This window comes from Symsagittifera roscoffensis, chromosome 3, assembly GCF_963678635.1.
Source record: "Symsagittifera roscoffensis chromosome 3, txSymRosc1.1, whole genome shotgun sequence".
Classification (NCBI taxonomy): domain Eukaryota; kingdom Metazoa; phylum Xenacoelomorpha; order Acoela; family Convolutidae; genus Symsagittifera; species Symsagittifera roscoffensis.
Genome location: NC_087064.1, coordinates 31,721,426 through 31,736,630, shown reverse-complemented (window position 1 = coordinate 31,736,630; position 15,205 = coordinate 31,721,426). Strand labels below are relative to the sequence as shown.

The 15,205-nt window shown below is 38.0% G+C and overlaps 1 long non-coding RNA gene across 1 annotated transcript; it reads right to left on the bottom strand.

Moving 5' to 3' along the window:
- Positions 1-7,199: 7,199 nt before the first annotated feature.
- Positions 7,200-9,298, bottom strand: LOC134842728 (uncharacterized). Its single transcript, XR_010162539.1, has 3 exons — positions 9,200-9,298; positions 8,752-8,878; positions 7,200-7,360 (listed from the first exon to the last, which is right to left on the bottom strand). It is a non-coding gene; the product is annotated as an uncharacterized LOC134842728 (long non-coding RNA).
- Positions 9,299-15,205: the final 5,907 nt, after the last annotated feature.

Here is a 15,205-nt window from a genome sequence, read left to right as displayed (position 1 = left end):
CCGAACAAAAAAAAACGGCACAATTTGAAAGAAACTATTTCTTTTTTATTTTTAGTTTTTTATGATTGTGGTTGGAATTTTTTGTGCTAGTTGCACAGCAACCAGCTATCCTTCTTAGCTTTTTCATTTGGTTTGTCGAGTATGTCCACTTACAGCTATGTAATTGAGGGGTTTGTCTTCGTCATCATAATTCGTCAGTTTATCCATGTAGGCATCTGGAGTCATCTGCTTGTTCTTATACCCATAAATTATATACTTCTGGGTCTGTATTTTGCAACACGACTCTAAAAATGTAGAAATTTTAACTTTTGGAAACTACCTCATTTGTTGAAAATTTATCTTTCTAGACACCTTGAGCCACATCGAGGAATAGCAACCTATTTCATCCTAGCTACGCGAACCTAAATATTGATTTTAGTTTTAAACAACAAAAACTGCTTCTATCATTTTTCATTTGCTCAAAATTGCTGAGTAAAAACTCCGAAGAAATTCAAATTAAAATGCTGAGTCATTTCTTGGAACATTCATGGATGTTTTTGAGCGCAATTTGCAGAATTATTTCAATTCTTATAGCAGGTGCCTGATTATCTTCCTGTATACCATCCGACGGATAGGTAACAAAAACATGTACTTAATAAAGAGTTGAGATGTACCACTGGTAACTATTGTATCTAACTAAAGTTAAAAGAGAATAAAAGTATTGGTTGAATTAAAACTGACTGTAGTCTAAAAAGAGCAACTAGTGAACCGAAGTCCACTGGACTTCGTAGAGTTAACATTGACTGGTACGTAATTAGATAATAGAGGTCAAGGTTATAACATACTAAAAATACTGAATCACAACATTCCCCACTGCACAAAAATTTAATATCTGCCCGCTCGACGATGTAGCCAATATCACACATATACTCCATCTCCCCTCGCTCCACCAGGGCCAAAGAAGAAACAAAACGTAACCGCTTTTAGCACCAATGGATTTTTACAGAGAGTACAAATTACAAATGGAGGTGATTATATGGTAATATATACAGGCTATTTACAGGTTTACACAGATATCAACACTGAATGTACAAAATGATATGTACAATTGGGGTTATGTAGCATTTGTACAGTTAAAGCAAACTAACTAACTCACTAACTAGGTAAATAAAAAAAAAGTTTTGGGTATCCAATGGATAAAAGCTGAATCAAATACAAAACATGTCATGTTACCATAGTTTAAAAGTTTTCAGAGTTTGTGACCGTAGAGTTGTATCTAGTATGGAAATTATCTGCCTCTCTTCTTACATCGGTATCGATACCCGAGGATATGTCACTGCCGTCGTCATCGTGGGTATTACTGGTAACTTCTACCAATGGTGGCGATACCCATGCGGTCCTTGTCGCCTGAGATGACGGTGTAGAGAGTTGGTCTTGTGTGGTTTCAGCAACCAAAATCGTATGACGTGGGATCTCATCAATGGGTGTAAGATAATCCGAGGGGGACGTCGTACAGTATGATAAATTTTGTTTTGGACTCTTTGCACCGGAAAACGTAATAACCTGTTCGTCATCGGAGTCTACTGCACTAATGGTCTCCGTTCCGAGCGTCACTTGGTCGATAAACCGTCTATCGCCATAGAATTTCGGGGGGCCTGGATTTCTTCTTGCACGAAGTTTTGCAGATATCGGGGTCTTTGGTGTCTCCACTGTCTTCTCCGGAGAGCTATCCACTCGAATTGGGTCGTAACTTGTGCCCGTTGGTAAAGTGACCATTGTCTGCGTATTTGTCTGGCTTGTCACGGTACTCCTTGGTTGATCTAAATCACTATGAAGGTTAACAGTCGGTGTATTACATACAGTTTCCGCTTCCGTACCCAAGTAGTCGTCAATGACTTTATCCCAAAGGTCTAACTCTAACGACGAATCTAGGTTATTAAAGTCGAATTTTGAACCTTTCGAGCTCGTGATGATTGTTCTTCTCTTTTTGCTGGAATTTCCACCCGTTGGTGTGTAACTCATCGAAGGGCCTCCTATATTTGAGTCTCGTCTCTTGGAAGGGGAGTTTCTTTTTCGCTTGCCTGCTAAATCATTACTATTAATTAGCGAATTCGGTCTTGCGGAGAATGTCTTAGGAGCTGCCGGTTGGGTTTTGTTAAAAGCTAAGTCAGATTTTCTTATCGCATGTCCGTTATCTAATGTGACCGTATGTTTCGTGTCTGACAAAGGATTACTCCCCAGTGGTTTAAAATAAGGTTCTCCTTCCCTCCTGTTAACTGTTTTCCTAAACCAGTTACCTCCTTGGCTGAAAGGATTTGACAGTGGGGCTCGCTGGAGATTTCTATCTACTTTGTCAGCAGGGTCGCTCTCATACCCTCTTTCATCAATTGCTCTGTCTTCCAGATAGCCATCTTCGAACGCGTCATCAGCCCCCCAGTCTTATGCTCTGTCCTTCATTAAGATTGATTTCCCCTTATCTAAACTAATTGCGTGAGAGACCAAACATTTCCAGAACGTGCTGGGAGATCTATTAAAATGTTTTGAGAAAGGAGAGCATCCAATGGATGATTGTTTCGTCGAGCGTATGTTCCAAATAATTTTATCAATAGCCGTATTTAAAGATGGTTTTGGATCGTTGAACGACATTGCCAGAAGCTTAGCTTTGACAGTGTAAATGAGTCTTTCTACTACTCCATTGGATCTATGATCACCAACCGTACATAGAATTAAATTAATGTTGTTCTTCTCACAGAAGTTTCTAAAATCAAACGAAGTAAAACATGACCCATGGTCAGCTCTAATGGACTTTGGAAATCCGTGAAGATGGCAGTAATCTGTCATGAAAGTTAAAATTGAAGAAGTCGAGGTGTTGTTTACTACCTTCGCAGACGGAAACTTTGAAAAGCGATCAGTGCATAACAAAAGGTATTTTGCGTTACCCCAACTCTTGTCAAATGGGCCAGCAAAGTCTAAATCTACTTCTTCATTTGGTTCGGACAGAATCGGTAGTTTCTCAGTCTTGTTCGTCCCTAGTAACACTTTTAGGTTCTTACCGGCCATTATACACTTAGTGCAATTCTTTCCATGATGGTATATCTTTCTGTATAGGTGTGGCCACCAGATGTTTTCTGCCAGGGCTTTCATCCCGAACTGCCCTGGATGAGTCTCGTGAAGGAGTGACAGGAATGGTGATCGTAATGCAGCCGGCACTATCAGTTTGTTATCGTTGAATAACAGTCCTTCTTTCACGTGGATATCCCTCTGGAAGTTCTTTAAGTAGGCTCCGAATTTGTCCAATGGTTTGCCTTCCTGTACCGCCTTCTTTATCTCCTTGAGGATTTTATCTTCGTCCGTCATGAGTTTAATCAGCTTATTCGAGCAATGATTTGAGAGTGATAACGGGTTTGTCAGGCAATCTGAGATCTCCCTTGTACTTGGCCAATAATTTCTTGTGAAGGTCTGACATTGTGTCGTTATTAAAATTCAAGAAGATTCCTTTCTTTTCTGCCCTGAAGGAAATTTTTAACAAGTTGACCGATGTAATAAATTCTTGTAACTGTTTTTTTTAATCTGAATTTAATGACTGATTGATTAATAATACTGATTGGGCAAGAAAGGATAAAATTTTTTGTCTGATAAGTAAAAATAAATGAAATCAAATTTTGATAAATTTAATGGAACACAACCGCTTGTGCAAGACTCTGAACGCGAGTGATTGGAATTACAAATTCTGATAGTGTCGTTTACGTAATTCAGAATATTCGAGAAGAACGACCGTTGGATGCTTTGCGATAAATCTTTCTTTCCACCCATTGGATTATTACAATCTAAGTTACTAATCGTATTTACATCCAATGGATTATACACTTCGTTCTTTTTACAATTATTCTTTTTACAATCGTTTTTTACAGAGAGGTTTTCTACAATCTTTTGTACTGTAGCCACTACAAATTCGCTATCGTAGTGTGATGTAGGGAGTGCTTTTCCTGAAAGTAGTCTCGTCAATAAATCTGTAAATCCCATTTCTTTTCCCGGAATGTGCTTGATCTTGAAATTAAATGGTAACAGTCGATTTACCCAACGGGTTAATCTGCTATGCATAGTTTTGTAGCTCTGGTTTGCATTTAATGCTGATAATAATGCCTTATGGTCCGTCACAATTTCAAATTCAGCGCCATACAAGTAATTTTTAAAATGTTCTGTAGCCCAGACTACTCCCAACAATTCAAGTTCGTTTGTCGAGTATTTACTTTCGTGGTTGTTTAAAAATCGGGAGGCGAATGCTATTGTTACCCAATTTTCTCCATCCCATTGTTCTAATGTAGCTCCTAAGCCGTTATGAGAAGCGTCTGTCTTTAGTCTTGACATCCTTTTTATGTCGAAATGGTTGTTCTCTGTTATCTTCACTATCTGTTGTTTTAGTTCATCAAAAGCTTTAGTATGATCGTCATTCCATTGGTAGACTGATTTCTTCACGAGAAGTGGTCGTAGGGGGGAACTTAGAGCAGAAAAATTCGGGACGAATTTCATATACTGATTGATCGACCCAAAGAAAGACCTAAGTTCAGATATATTTTTGGGGTTTGGTAGGTTTTTAATCGAATCTGACTTTCCCACCAATGGTTTCACGCCCGATTTTGATATCTTGAAACTTAGCCACTCTATTTCTTTTTGGAAGAATGCACATTTCTCCCATTTTACCGACATATTCTTGTTGTCCAAAATGTTTAAAATGTTTGTTAGTATCGCTTTGTGTTCATTTAATGAACCTTTCGAAGCTATTAAAATGTCGTCGATATAACAATTGGTAAAAGGAATGTCTTTCAATAAGGAATCCATCACCCTCTGGAATTCGCTTGGCATATCGCCCAATCCGTAAAATCCAGTTAAAAACCTATAGGTTCCAGCGGTTTCGCCCCCCACGATACTAAAATTACACTGTTTGCTAGTGTCTGTGCATAATTGTAGTTGGCTGTACGCGTTCTTTCGATCTAGACTACTAAACCAAACTTCCCCTGACTCTTTGCTTGACAGTTGGAGTGCAATATTATCGATCAGTTCATGTATGTTTGGCATCTGGAACTTGTTCTTGAATATCTGATTATTTAATAGTTTCGAATCTAATGCCAACTTGATGCTACCGTCTTTTTTTCTTGTAATCACAATTGGACTTATAAAACAATCTTCATCGCATTTGTTTAACTTTATGATATGCCCCTCTTTTTCCATTCTATTTAGTTCCGTTTTTACGTTATTGAGTAGATGTAGGGGAACTCTTCTACCTTTGGTTTGGATATGTTTGAATGGGGAATGGAAATGAGTAACTTTTCTGTCCAATGGTATTTTTCCCACTCTGTTAAATAGCCCTTTGTACCTATGATACAGATTAAGGGTCGTGTCTGAATAGTTATTTAACTTACACAACTCTGGGCGTGATATGTTGTTGACGGGTAGTAGAGGCTGTCGTTGGGCTATCTCTATTCCAATTCTCGGGAGATTGTCGTTACGCAGTATGTTCCTCTCATGTCCAGAAGTGATGAAAAATGGGGTTTCGTCCGCGATCCATCCATTGGATTGTAATCTCACTACCACTTTCCCGATGATGTTGATTGTGTCGTTAGTGAATCCGCAATATAGTTCCCTCGTTTTCTTCTCTACTGGCTGAATCTTCAACTGTGGATTTCTCAGCTTCAATTCGTGAAGTACATTTTGTTTCAGGAAGCTCACTGGGCTTGCCGAATCCACTGGAATGTTAAAGTTGACTATTGCATCGTCTCCCAAACCGATGTTGACAAGTTTCTTGGTTTCCAAACCAATGGTATCGTAGATTTTTCTAATGTTGAGAACGGAATAATCATCGTTATCACTTATCCCCTCTTCGGTCCAAGCGTTAATCACTCCGCAAAAATTTTCTTCGCTTCTCACCTGAAGGTCTTCTGGGGAATATGAACAATTCTGACTATTTACAGCTTCATCTACAATATTTACAGCGGGTTTTCTTCCTTTCGATTTACAAAGTCTTCCGAAATGTCCTTTATATTTACAAATATTACACACAATTTCTTTCGCCGGACATACATTCAAATGACCCTTGGTAAACGCATTCCCGCATTTCATACAAGTATTTGATCTTTCTATGTTCAAGCTTGGTTCCTTCTTACGTTGTTGAAGTTTTTATACCCTCTCCCACTATTTCCTGTCGTGTTGAAAGATCTAGTCATATTGGTTAGTTTGAGGTGGTTATAGTAGCCTTTTTCGTCAATTATTGCTTGGTTTAGTGCATCCAATGGATTGAGAGTTTCCGAAAGTAGTCTACGTTGTAAGTCGCAGTTTTTCATGTTAAAAATAAATACGTCTCTGATCCACTCCTGTTCTGCATTAATTCCAATTTCACATGATCTTGCTAAATCTGATAACGCGCCCCAAAATTGTTCATAGGATTCTCTATCCTTTTGTTTCCTGCTCAATAGTTTGTATCGTTCAAATGTTATGTTGGTTGGTTTGATAAAAGCCAATTCTAGCATTTCGTAAAATTCCTTGAATGAGATTCCTAGGACTTTTACCCTTGGATGTTTCTGGGCGAAAACTCTTTTGCCTTCCGCTCCTAAGGCCAAGTATAGGATTGACCTTACTTTTTTATCGGCCTCATATCTCCTCATTCCTCCGAATTTCCGTTTTTCTTCTGCTAGTCTTTTCTCTTCAGCGTGTTCGTAGACTCGCATTGTTTCTTTGTTCCTGGCCTCCCTGGCTTTCCTCTGTTGGTCAGTTTCTGACTCCTGGGCACCTTCTAGGATCGGTAACGTCGTCTCCCCTTCCATTGGTTCTTTGAGGTTATCTAAGTCTAGATTTTCCTTCGCGATAATAGCCAAATGGAATTGGTCTATCCAATTGTTCCATTGGGTGGGAGGTTCTACCGTGTGGTTCGGCCAAAAGGCGGGTATTCCCCTCAGGTTCGAATCAGTTGTTGACTGCGCCATAATAAAGAGTTGAGATGTACCACTGGTAACTATTGTATCTAACTAAAGTTAAAAGAGAATAAAAGTATTGGTTGAATTAAAACTGACTGTAGTCTAAAAAGAGCAACTAGTGAACCGAAGTCCACTGGACTTCGTAGACTTAACATTGACTGGTACGTAATAAGAAAATAGAGGTCAAGATTATAGCATACTAAAAATACTGAATCACAACAGTACTGAAAAACTTGAACATCTAACTAGGGTTTTTTAAGTCGATCATGTTGATTCTGTGCCACTGGTCCCGTACAAGGATGTTAAACCATGCTAGGTAGGCAGCCTCGTCTCGTTCTAAGAGGGCGTCCGCGACACAGTTGCTCTCAGTAGTGCTCTTCAGGGTGTGGTAACCGTCCAGACAGTAATACTGGCTGATGGCAAAAAAACTACTAACTGAGAGAAAATTTGCATGAAAATAGACAAATTAACAGAATTGATCTTTTGGAAAAAAATCTATGAGTAAATAACCCATCTGTATTTTGACACTCTACCCTGATTGAATTGTTTGAGTTTTTTCGACAGATTCGAACTAAATTAGCTGTTTTGACCTACTCAACCAAAACTGGCTATCTTTTGATCCAATTGACACGAACTGGCTAGGTTTCGATCGACTTGACCGAAAAAAAATGTGTTAGACTGTGTAAAAAACTGTGTTAGACAAACAAAACTTGGAAAAAAAGAACATTTTTAAAGGAACCGTTGATGCGAATCGATATTGCAGTCACGGGACATGCAATTGTCACTTTTAGTTTTCAAGCAATTATTTTTTAAAATCATTTTAGCGTTTCTGTTGTTTTCTCTACAACTACTTGCGATACACAGTTGAATTAAACTATAAGACGTAGTTTAGCCATTTGAATAGAGGCTGTCGGAGAAGTGTTTTCAAAATAAAAAATCGCCCGTAAATAGCAGAAGTAGTTTGAGACTGTGGACTTAAAGGCCTTCGTTGGAAAGCTACGAAAATAAGCTAGGCCCTCATATAAATTCCTTATTAATTAAAAAGGAAGAAAAGAAGCTACTGAGCCACAAAAAAAAGAAACTCTGTTTTTCTGCGTTTACTGATTTTACTAAATTTTCAGTCAACTTCTGTATAAGAGCCTTACAAAATTTTTAGTTCCTGTTTATCATATAAGGGCTTAGCTTGAAGCTTTAGTGTTCCAATCGAATACTTTTAAGTCCAAAATTGAAACTGCTTCTGTTGTTTCACAGAGTTCTTATGGTTTTAAAAACACCACTCTGACGCCTTCTACGTAAAAAGCCAAGCCACGCCTTAAAACAACTTTATACACAAATTTTAGTTAACAGTTTCATTTATCACAAGTAAGACTTTCAACCGTAAACTTTTGGTAGTTGTACAGAAAACGGCAGAAACGTGACAAAATTTTCGTCCACTTCATTGCCTGAAAATCAAATGTTGTAACTTCTGTCTCGCAATTTAACTTATGAAGAGATTTGTAATTACGAGGAGAATTGACCTAAGAAAAAAGAGACAAAATTGAATTTTTGGTGGTCACAACCTTCCAAAAGTGTGCAAAAAAGGGAAAGAAGTGCACAAACAAAACTCAATTGTATGGTCTCAACTTTTTAACAGCTTTTAACACTGCTGACGACATTTTCAAAAACTGGAAAATGGTGACTTCCTTAAGCTGAAAAGGCGATTTACCAACTTAAGTCAAAATCGTCGTCGAGACCAAACAAGTCGTCGGCAAATATCTTCATACAAAAAATGAAGTTCGAAAAAGGTTTTGATTTGTGTAGAAACCTGTGCTGACGACATGCAAGGCCGAACTTCCAGACTTCATTGGAGATCCAAAACACGATAGACTCCCAGTCGGCTGAGGGCGTCGTGGACAAAAAACTTCCCCTCGCACATGGAGGACACCAGCACACTGTAATTAATACAGCTTCTTTAATCAATTAACTTGCGTGAGATATTAAAGGAAAAAATCTCTGTGACTTTCTGTGAAATCTTTTTGTGTTCATAAAAACTATCAAGTTGTTTGGGTTTTTCTACCGCAAAAATAGTTTCGCTTTCTTTTAGAATGTTTGATGAAAAACCAAAGCCACATAGCTGCGTTTGGGTTGGCAATACGTGTTTATTTCAGACCCGCGCTTGATATAAGCTGCCTAACAGACTGTTTTCTTTTCTCCACTTTTCAAGCTTTTTTATGCCAGTTTTATCAGTTCAGCGTTTAAAATGGTAGACTTACCTACGAATAAAAGAATGTAAATTACTGTAATAGAGTTCAATTCCATGACAGCTCTAGAAATGAACCGTATAAAGTTTATAGAAGCAAATAAGTTTATTAATTGTACCAGAAATCTAAAAGATGTTTTGCTAGTATCTGTTTGGTCAATGCCAACATCGTCAGCCAATATTTTACAAAGAATTTTTAAGAAACTCATTTTGGGGCAGGGTAGATTTACCACCTTGGGGCGCTTTCCACCTCAGGGATTCGATCACCTCCCGCCTTTGATACTATTTTGCAACATCGGTTTTCGGCCAACCGACTCTAAAACTTCTACAGGCACCTTTGGCACCAATATATAAAAGTTTTGAGTTGGAGCACGCGCCAAAAAACGCGTTATTTTTTGGGCAAAACTTAAGGGGCTATTTTTCCTTTTTCCTCACCTCATAAAATGTCACTTGAAACTACTAACCAAACGCTTTGAATTTAAACATTACTTAAATATTTTTGTTATATATTTTTGCTTAATTATCTCAGCATTGCTCTGGAAATGACAAACATCTAAAACTGGCTGAGTTTGGTCGCTTCGGTCTTGCTGCCGCGTTTCGAAACGCGCCGGTTGCACCGTCTCCACCTCGCTCACAATAGTGGCGACAGAGCTCTTGGTCGCAAAAATGGCAGAATTTGATCAAGCCAAACTCGCCGCTACATGTCGGGTCGCGCCCCTCGAGGCGTTTCCTGCGTTGCGCCGGTGGAGCCGCATCTAGCTGGCTCACGAAAATTGCGATTTTTCTTTTTGGTAGCGGAAGCTTGGAAAGCACTCCACCTTGGTCGCGAAACTCACGGCTGATCTTTTCGATCGCGAAAGTCTGGAAATGGCAAAGCTTGGTTGCGAAAGTTTGGACATACCAAATATGGTCGCAAAAATCAGGTCGCACGACCTCCGTCTCGGTGGCGAAAGTCTGATCATGACAAAATTTGGTCACAAACGTCTGAACGAGCCAAAAATGTTCCGCGAAAGATGGAATTAAGTCGTGGACCTCGACCCGGGATGACAGCTTAATACAAATGCAGGCAGTTCTCAGACTCATAAATAGACTGCATGTTAGTGCATCTCAATGAAAAGATAGAAATAGATCAACTGAGTTTTAATATCCCAATTTTTGACATTTTTTGTTTGACTTCTCTTCTTTCCACATTTGTTGATGATTTGATGGAACTGATGATTTGATCCCGATTAATCTCATGCATTGGTTAGGAGTATCAGATTTTGCTTGTCTTCTTTTAGCATTGGATTCTTAAGTCGACGATAGAAAATGTCTTTTTTACTGGCAAACGAGCAAAATGATACGAAAAAAATATGTTCTCACTGAAATTGGTTGTATGTAGCTTTCTGACCATTGCCTCTAATCTCTAACCGAGCTAGGAAAAGTAACTCAAATGAAAATTGTAGTTCAGTAGAAGAATATGCCAATTAAGACTATTATCGCTGAAATTCGAGTGAAAAAACTTATTGGAGCTACTAGAAAAGAAAATAGAAGGAAGGAAAAAGATACTAAAAATCGAAAAAATATTGCTCCATAACTGACACTTACGCTCATGGATTTTTTCTAACACATTTACCCTCAGCTCATGGAACTTTATATTTAATGGTCGATCCAAAAACAAAAACCGTCTGTTAATTTACAAATGGACGTTTAACTGAAAATTGCATAAGATAGCCAATAAAATACGTCCCCCATACTCAAGTTTTGTCGAAAACAAATCCGCTTCATCATTATGAGTCCTAGCTGTGTTAATTTTGCATAGCACAGTTTTGTGTTAATGAGTACACGGTAATCAAATTTTCTAAAACTCTAACTAGGTATGTACAATATATGTACAGCTAATTTGAAAGAATAAGGGAAATAAGAAATGTGTTCAATTAAAATGTCTGTTCTAAAGTTACATTTTACCAAAAAAATTGATAAGAAAACTACATATCATTCAGAGATAAATAAAGTCAAATCAAGTCTTAGTTGTTCCTAGCAGGCCAATCTGCTAATGCTAAAAATCTGAGGGTGACCATCACATAAATGCTTTTGGTGTAGAGATGATTGCGTTAGCACTCTTGTTTGAAATTATAGTCGTCACATCATAGGTTTCTTTTTCGGTCATGCTTTCAACAAAACGAATTGAATTGAAGGCTCCGCAAACTGGCGCTGGTGCTAGCAGTTTTTTGTCAAAAAATACGAACTCATCCCTTGTATAAATATCTTTTTCATAATTTTTCGTGAACAAGCCAGGCATGCCCATCGGTCGGCCGTTGTCGTAATCAGATTCCGTAAAATTTTATCGTCCTTGGTCCTTATCTGAAGCAATTTCTTTGAGCAGAGATTTTCTGAGATTAACGGAGATTTGGGTAATACCCAATCCGTGTTATAACGTTTAAAGAGAGACGCGTGCTAACTTTGAGAAGAATCGTCTTTAAAATTAAGGGTTATGTTAAGTTCTTCGGGAAAAACTACAAGTTCAGAAAATTGGGTTTTCTCTGCTTAAATTTCAGCGGGTAAAAATTTTCATTTAACATGACAGAAAAAAGTAAGGCCTTGTTAGTAAATGAGAAGCTTTTACAATTAAATTTTAAGTTTTCTAGAGGTAAGAAAATTGATGAACAATTTTTGTTCTTACTTGAGAATTATTGCAAGATTTGAGTGACTGAGCCATACAAAAATCAATAGCAGCAGTATGATGCCAAAAAAAGCTCTTAGTAACAATTTGACGAATCAAATTGCTCGAAATTTTAGTTTCCGACGGGAAAATTGTATTTTCCGACGGTGGAGCGACAGAGATGATGTTTACATGATTAGAATTGAGTGTCTTCAATAAAACTATTCTCGATTTTGTTTGTTGATTTTATGACAAGTGTTTCGTCATAAAAGGATGAGGGTGAAGTTTTGCCTGAAAGAAGTCTAGATAAAAGATCACTTAAACCCATATCTTTCCCTGGTAGGTGTGAATTTTCCAAATTGAACGGTAAAAATCTGTTTACCCAACGAGTTAGTCTATAATGCATCGCTATACTACTGTGTTTCGCTAAAACAGCTGACAATATAGCCTTGTGCTCTGTAACCATTTCAAGTTCCGAGCCATAAAGGTAATTTATAAAAGGCCCTGAGGTCCATACTACGCCTAACAGTTCCAATTCATTGGTCCACTAAATCATTACAAAACCCATCAAAAGGCTTGAAGCAAATGCGATCGTTTTCCACTCTCCGCCTTAAAGCTGTTTAAATGTAGCATCTGATCCGTTATATGAGGCGTCTACATGTAAATTAGTCTTTTCTAATGTCAAAGTGGCTATTTTCAGCATTATTTACAATTTCTGCGTTTAACTTTTCAATATCAATAGAACGACTATCATCCCGAAGGTACACTGATTTTTTGGTTTAGATCGTAATGCTGAACTCAGAAGAAAAAATTAAGGACCAATTTGACGTATTGGTTCATCGAGCCGAAGAATGAACGGAGTTCGGAATTTTTTTCGGAACTGGTAGGTTTTGTTTGCGTCTGCTGTACCGGCCAGATGACTCAGGCTTTGGCGAATCTGGAAGGGCAAGCATTCTAACTCTTTCTGGAAACTTACACATTTCTCCATTTCGTCGCCATATTGTTTTTGTCGAGGATAGTGAGTATTCGATACACAATTGATCTGTTTTCCTCTAGTGTTTCTTCGAGGCTAAATATATATGGTCTAAATGACAATTTTTGTATGATTTTCATTTGAAATTACTTGGGCAAAACGCCAAGACCATGAAATCAAGCATGAAATTAGTGCGTTCCCTGTAAGCATTTTTTAAGTCAAGATAACTGAACCAGACCTGCTCATCGGTCTTTTCTGATGCAGTGCAACGTTATCTATCATTAAAGTATGTTCGGCATCTGTTATTTGTTTTTAAAAACTTGGCCTTTCACTAAATGTTTTGTTTACAGTGCTATTCTAATTGAGCTGTCTTTCTTTCTGAAAATTACAATCTGACTTATGAAACAATCTTAGTCGCTTTTTTTCGAATTTTTCGATGTGATCCTCGTTTTTCATTTTCAAATCATCTTTCCCGCCCGATAATCAAACTAATGAGAAGCTTCTGCTTTAATTTTGAACCAGTTTAAGAGGGGCGTGAAATGGGTAATTTTCTGTCGTTTGGTAGCCTGTTGATTCCATTAAATAAGTCTGTAAAATTCATAAAGATTTGGTTTGACAAATATGTTAGCTTAGTGGACTTACTCTCTCCCGGCGTATGGCTGAGTGAACAAATCGACACTGGGCATTTCTGCAGTTTTACTTCTATCCCAAGTGAAAGAAATTGCCGTTGCCCAAAAGTTTTCGTTAGAGTCCTCCCGTGATGAGGAAGCGAGTTTTTTTGCAATTCCACCAGTTGCATTCAGTTCTGACTAAGCTTTTCCCGAAAACGTTAGTTGTGTCATCCGTGAACCCGAAGTTCAACTCTTTTATCTGATGTTCCATTGGGTAACGCGTTTTGCTGGATAAAGCTAATTGGGCTTCCTGAATCTACAGGTATGTCACAAGTGCAGTCATTTCCCATGCGCGACCTTCCTTCAGTAGATTTTTAGTTTCTAGTACTTTGATCGTATTTTTTTCTCATGCTTAGCTCTGCATAGTCGCCATCGTCATTCTGACCGTTCTCTAAATACCAAGGTTCTTGGTTTCCGCTCAAGGATTCCAAAAAAACCAGACGTCCATTTTGGAGCAGGCAACAGGAAGCAAGGAGGGTACTGAAAAAGTCAGTCAGGAAACAAGGAAAAAGAGTGCGATGAAATTATATGAAGACGCCAAAAAAGCGAATTATTGCAAAAAAAAAGAAAAAAACATTGGACTAAGAAGGGCAGAAGCAGAGAAGCAGACAAGAATTTACTATCATTGGTCGCAATGGAGCGTAATTACAGTTATCAGCATGAACATTACCGTTAACAAAAATTACACTTGGTCGTTTTTTTTTTCGATATCCAGAGTTTCACAAAACATTCTCTGTAGTTACAATTTTTCTAAATTTTTTTTTGCTGGAAAAACGTTCAGGTGTCGCTTGGTAAACGGATTTCCGCAGTTTATACACATATTACCTGGTTACAATTTGAGACTTGGTTCTTTCTTTATATAGTTGTTTACTTTATACGATATAATGTTTGCTCTGTTGGTAGTCGATTTTGCTATGATCGTTTTTCTGATGGTTAAAATAGCCCTTTTCACCTATGGGAGCCTGACGTGAATCTTCTGAGGGATTGATGGTTGCTTACAACAGCTTCCGTTGGGTCTCCTTTTTCTTAAAATTGCAAATAAAGTTTTCTCACATCCATTTTGTATCGTGTGACTCTCTGATGTTGCAGAATCTGTCAAAAACCGTCAACGCTCCGCATAATTTCTCGAAAAATTCTCTGTCTCTTTGTTTTCTATTCATGAGTTTGTACGTCTTAAATGTGATTTTTGGAGGTTTAAAAAACCTAAAACCAAGAGGTCCCAAAATTTTACACTAGGGTTTTTCTGAGCGAATACCTTTTTTTTCGTAGCCAATAGCTAGAAATTAAACGGATAGTAAATTCTTGTCTGCTTCTCTGCGTTTGCCCTTCTCAGTCCAATGTTTTTTTTTTTTGCAATAATTCGCTTTTTTGGCGTCTTCATATAATTTCATCGCACTCTTTTTCCTTGTTTCCTGACTGACTTTTTCAGTACCCTCCTTGCTTCCTGTTGCCTGCTCCAAAATGGACGTCTGGTTTTTTTGGAACTCTGGTCCGCTAAGATCGTCGATGTCCAGTTTCTCTTCTGCTATAATCGCCGATTGAAATTGGTCGCTCCAGTGGGTCCAGGAATGTGGCGGCTCTATATTGTGGGTTGGCGAGTAAGAAGGAACTCTCCGCAAAATTGGTTTGTTTGACTGAGCCTTAAAAAAATGTTATAATGTTCTAACTAGATATGTACAATCTATGTACAGCTAATTTAAGAGAATAAAAGAAAGTTGTGTTGAATTAGATTGG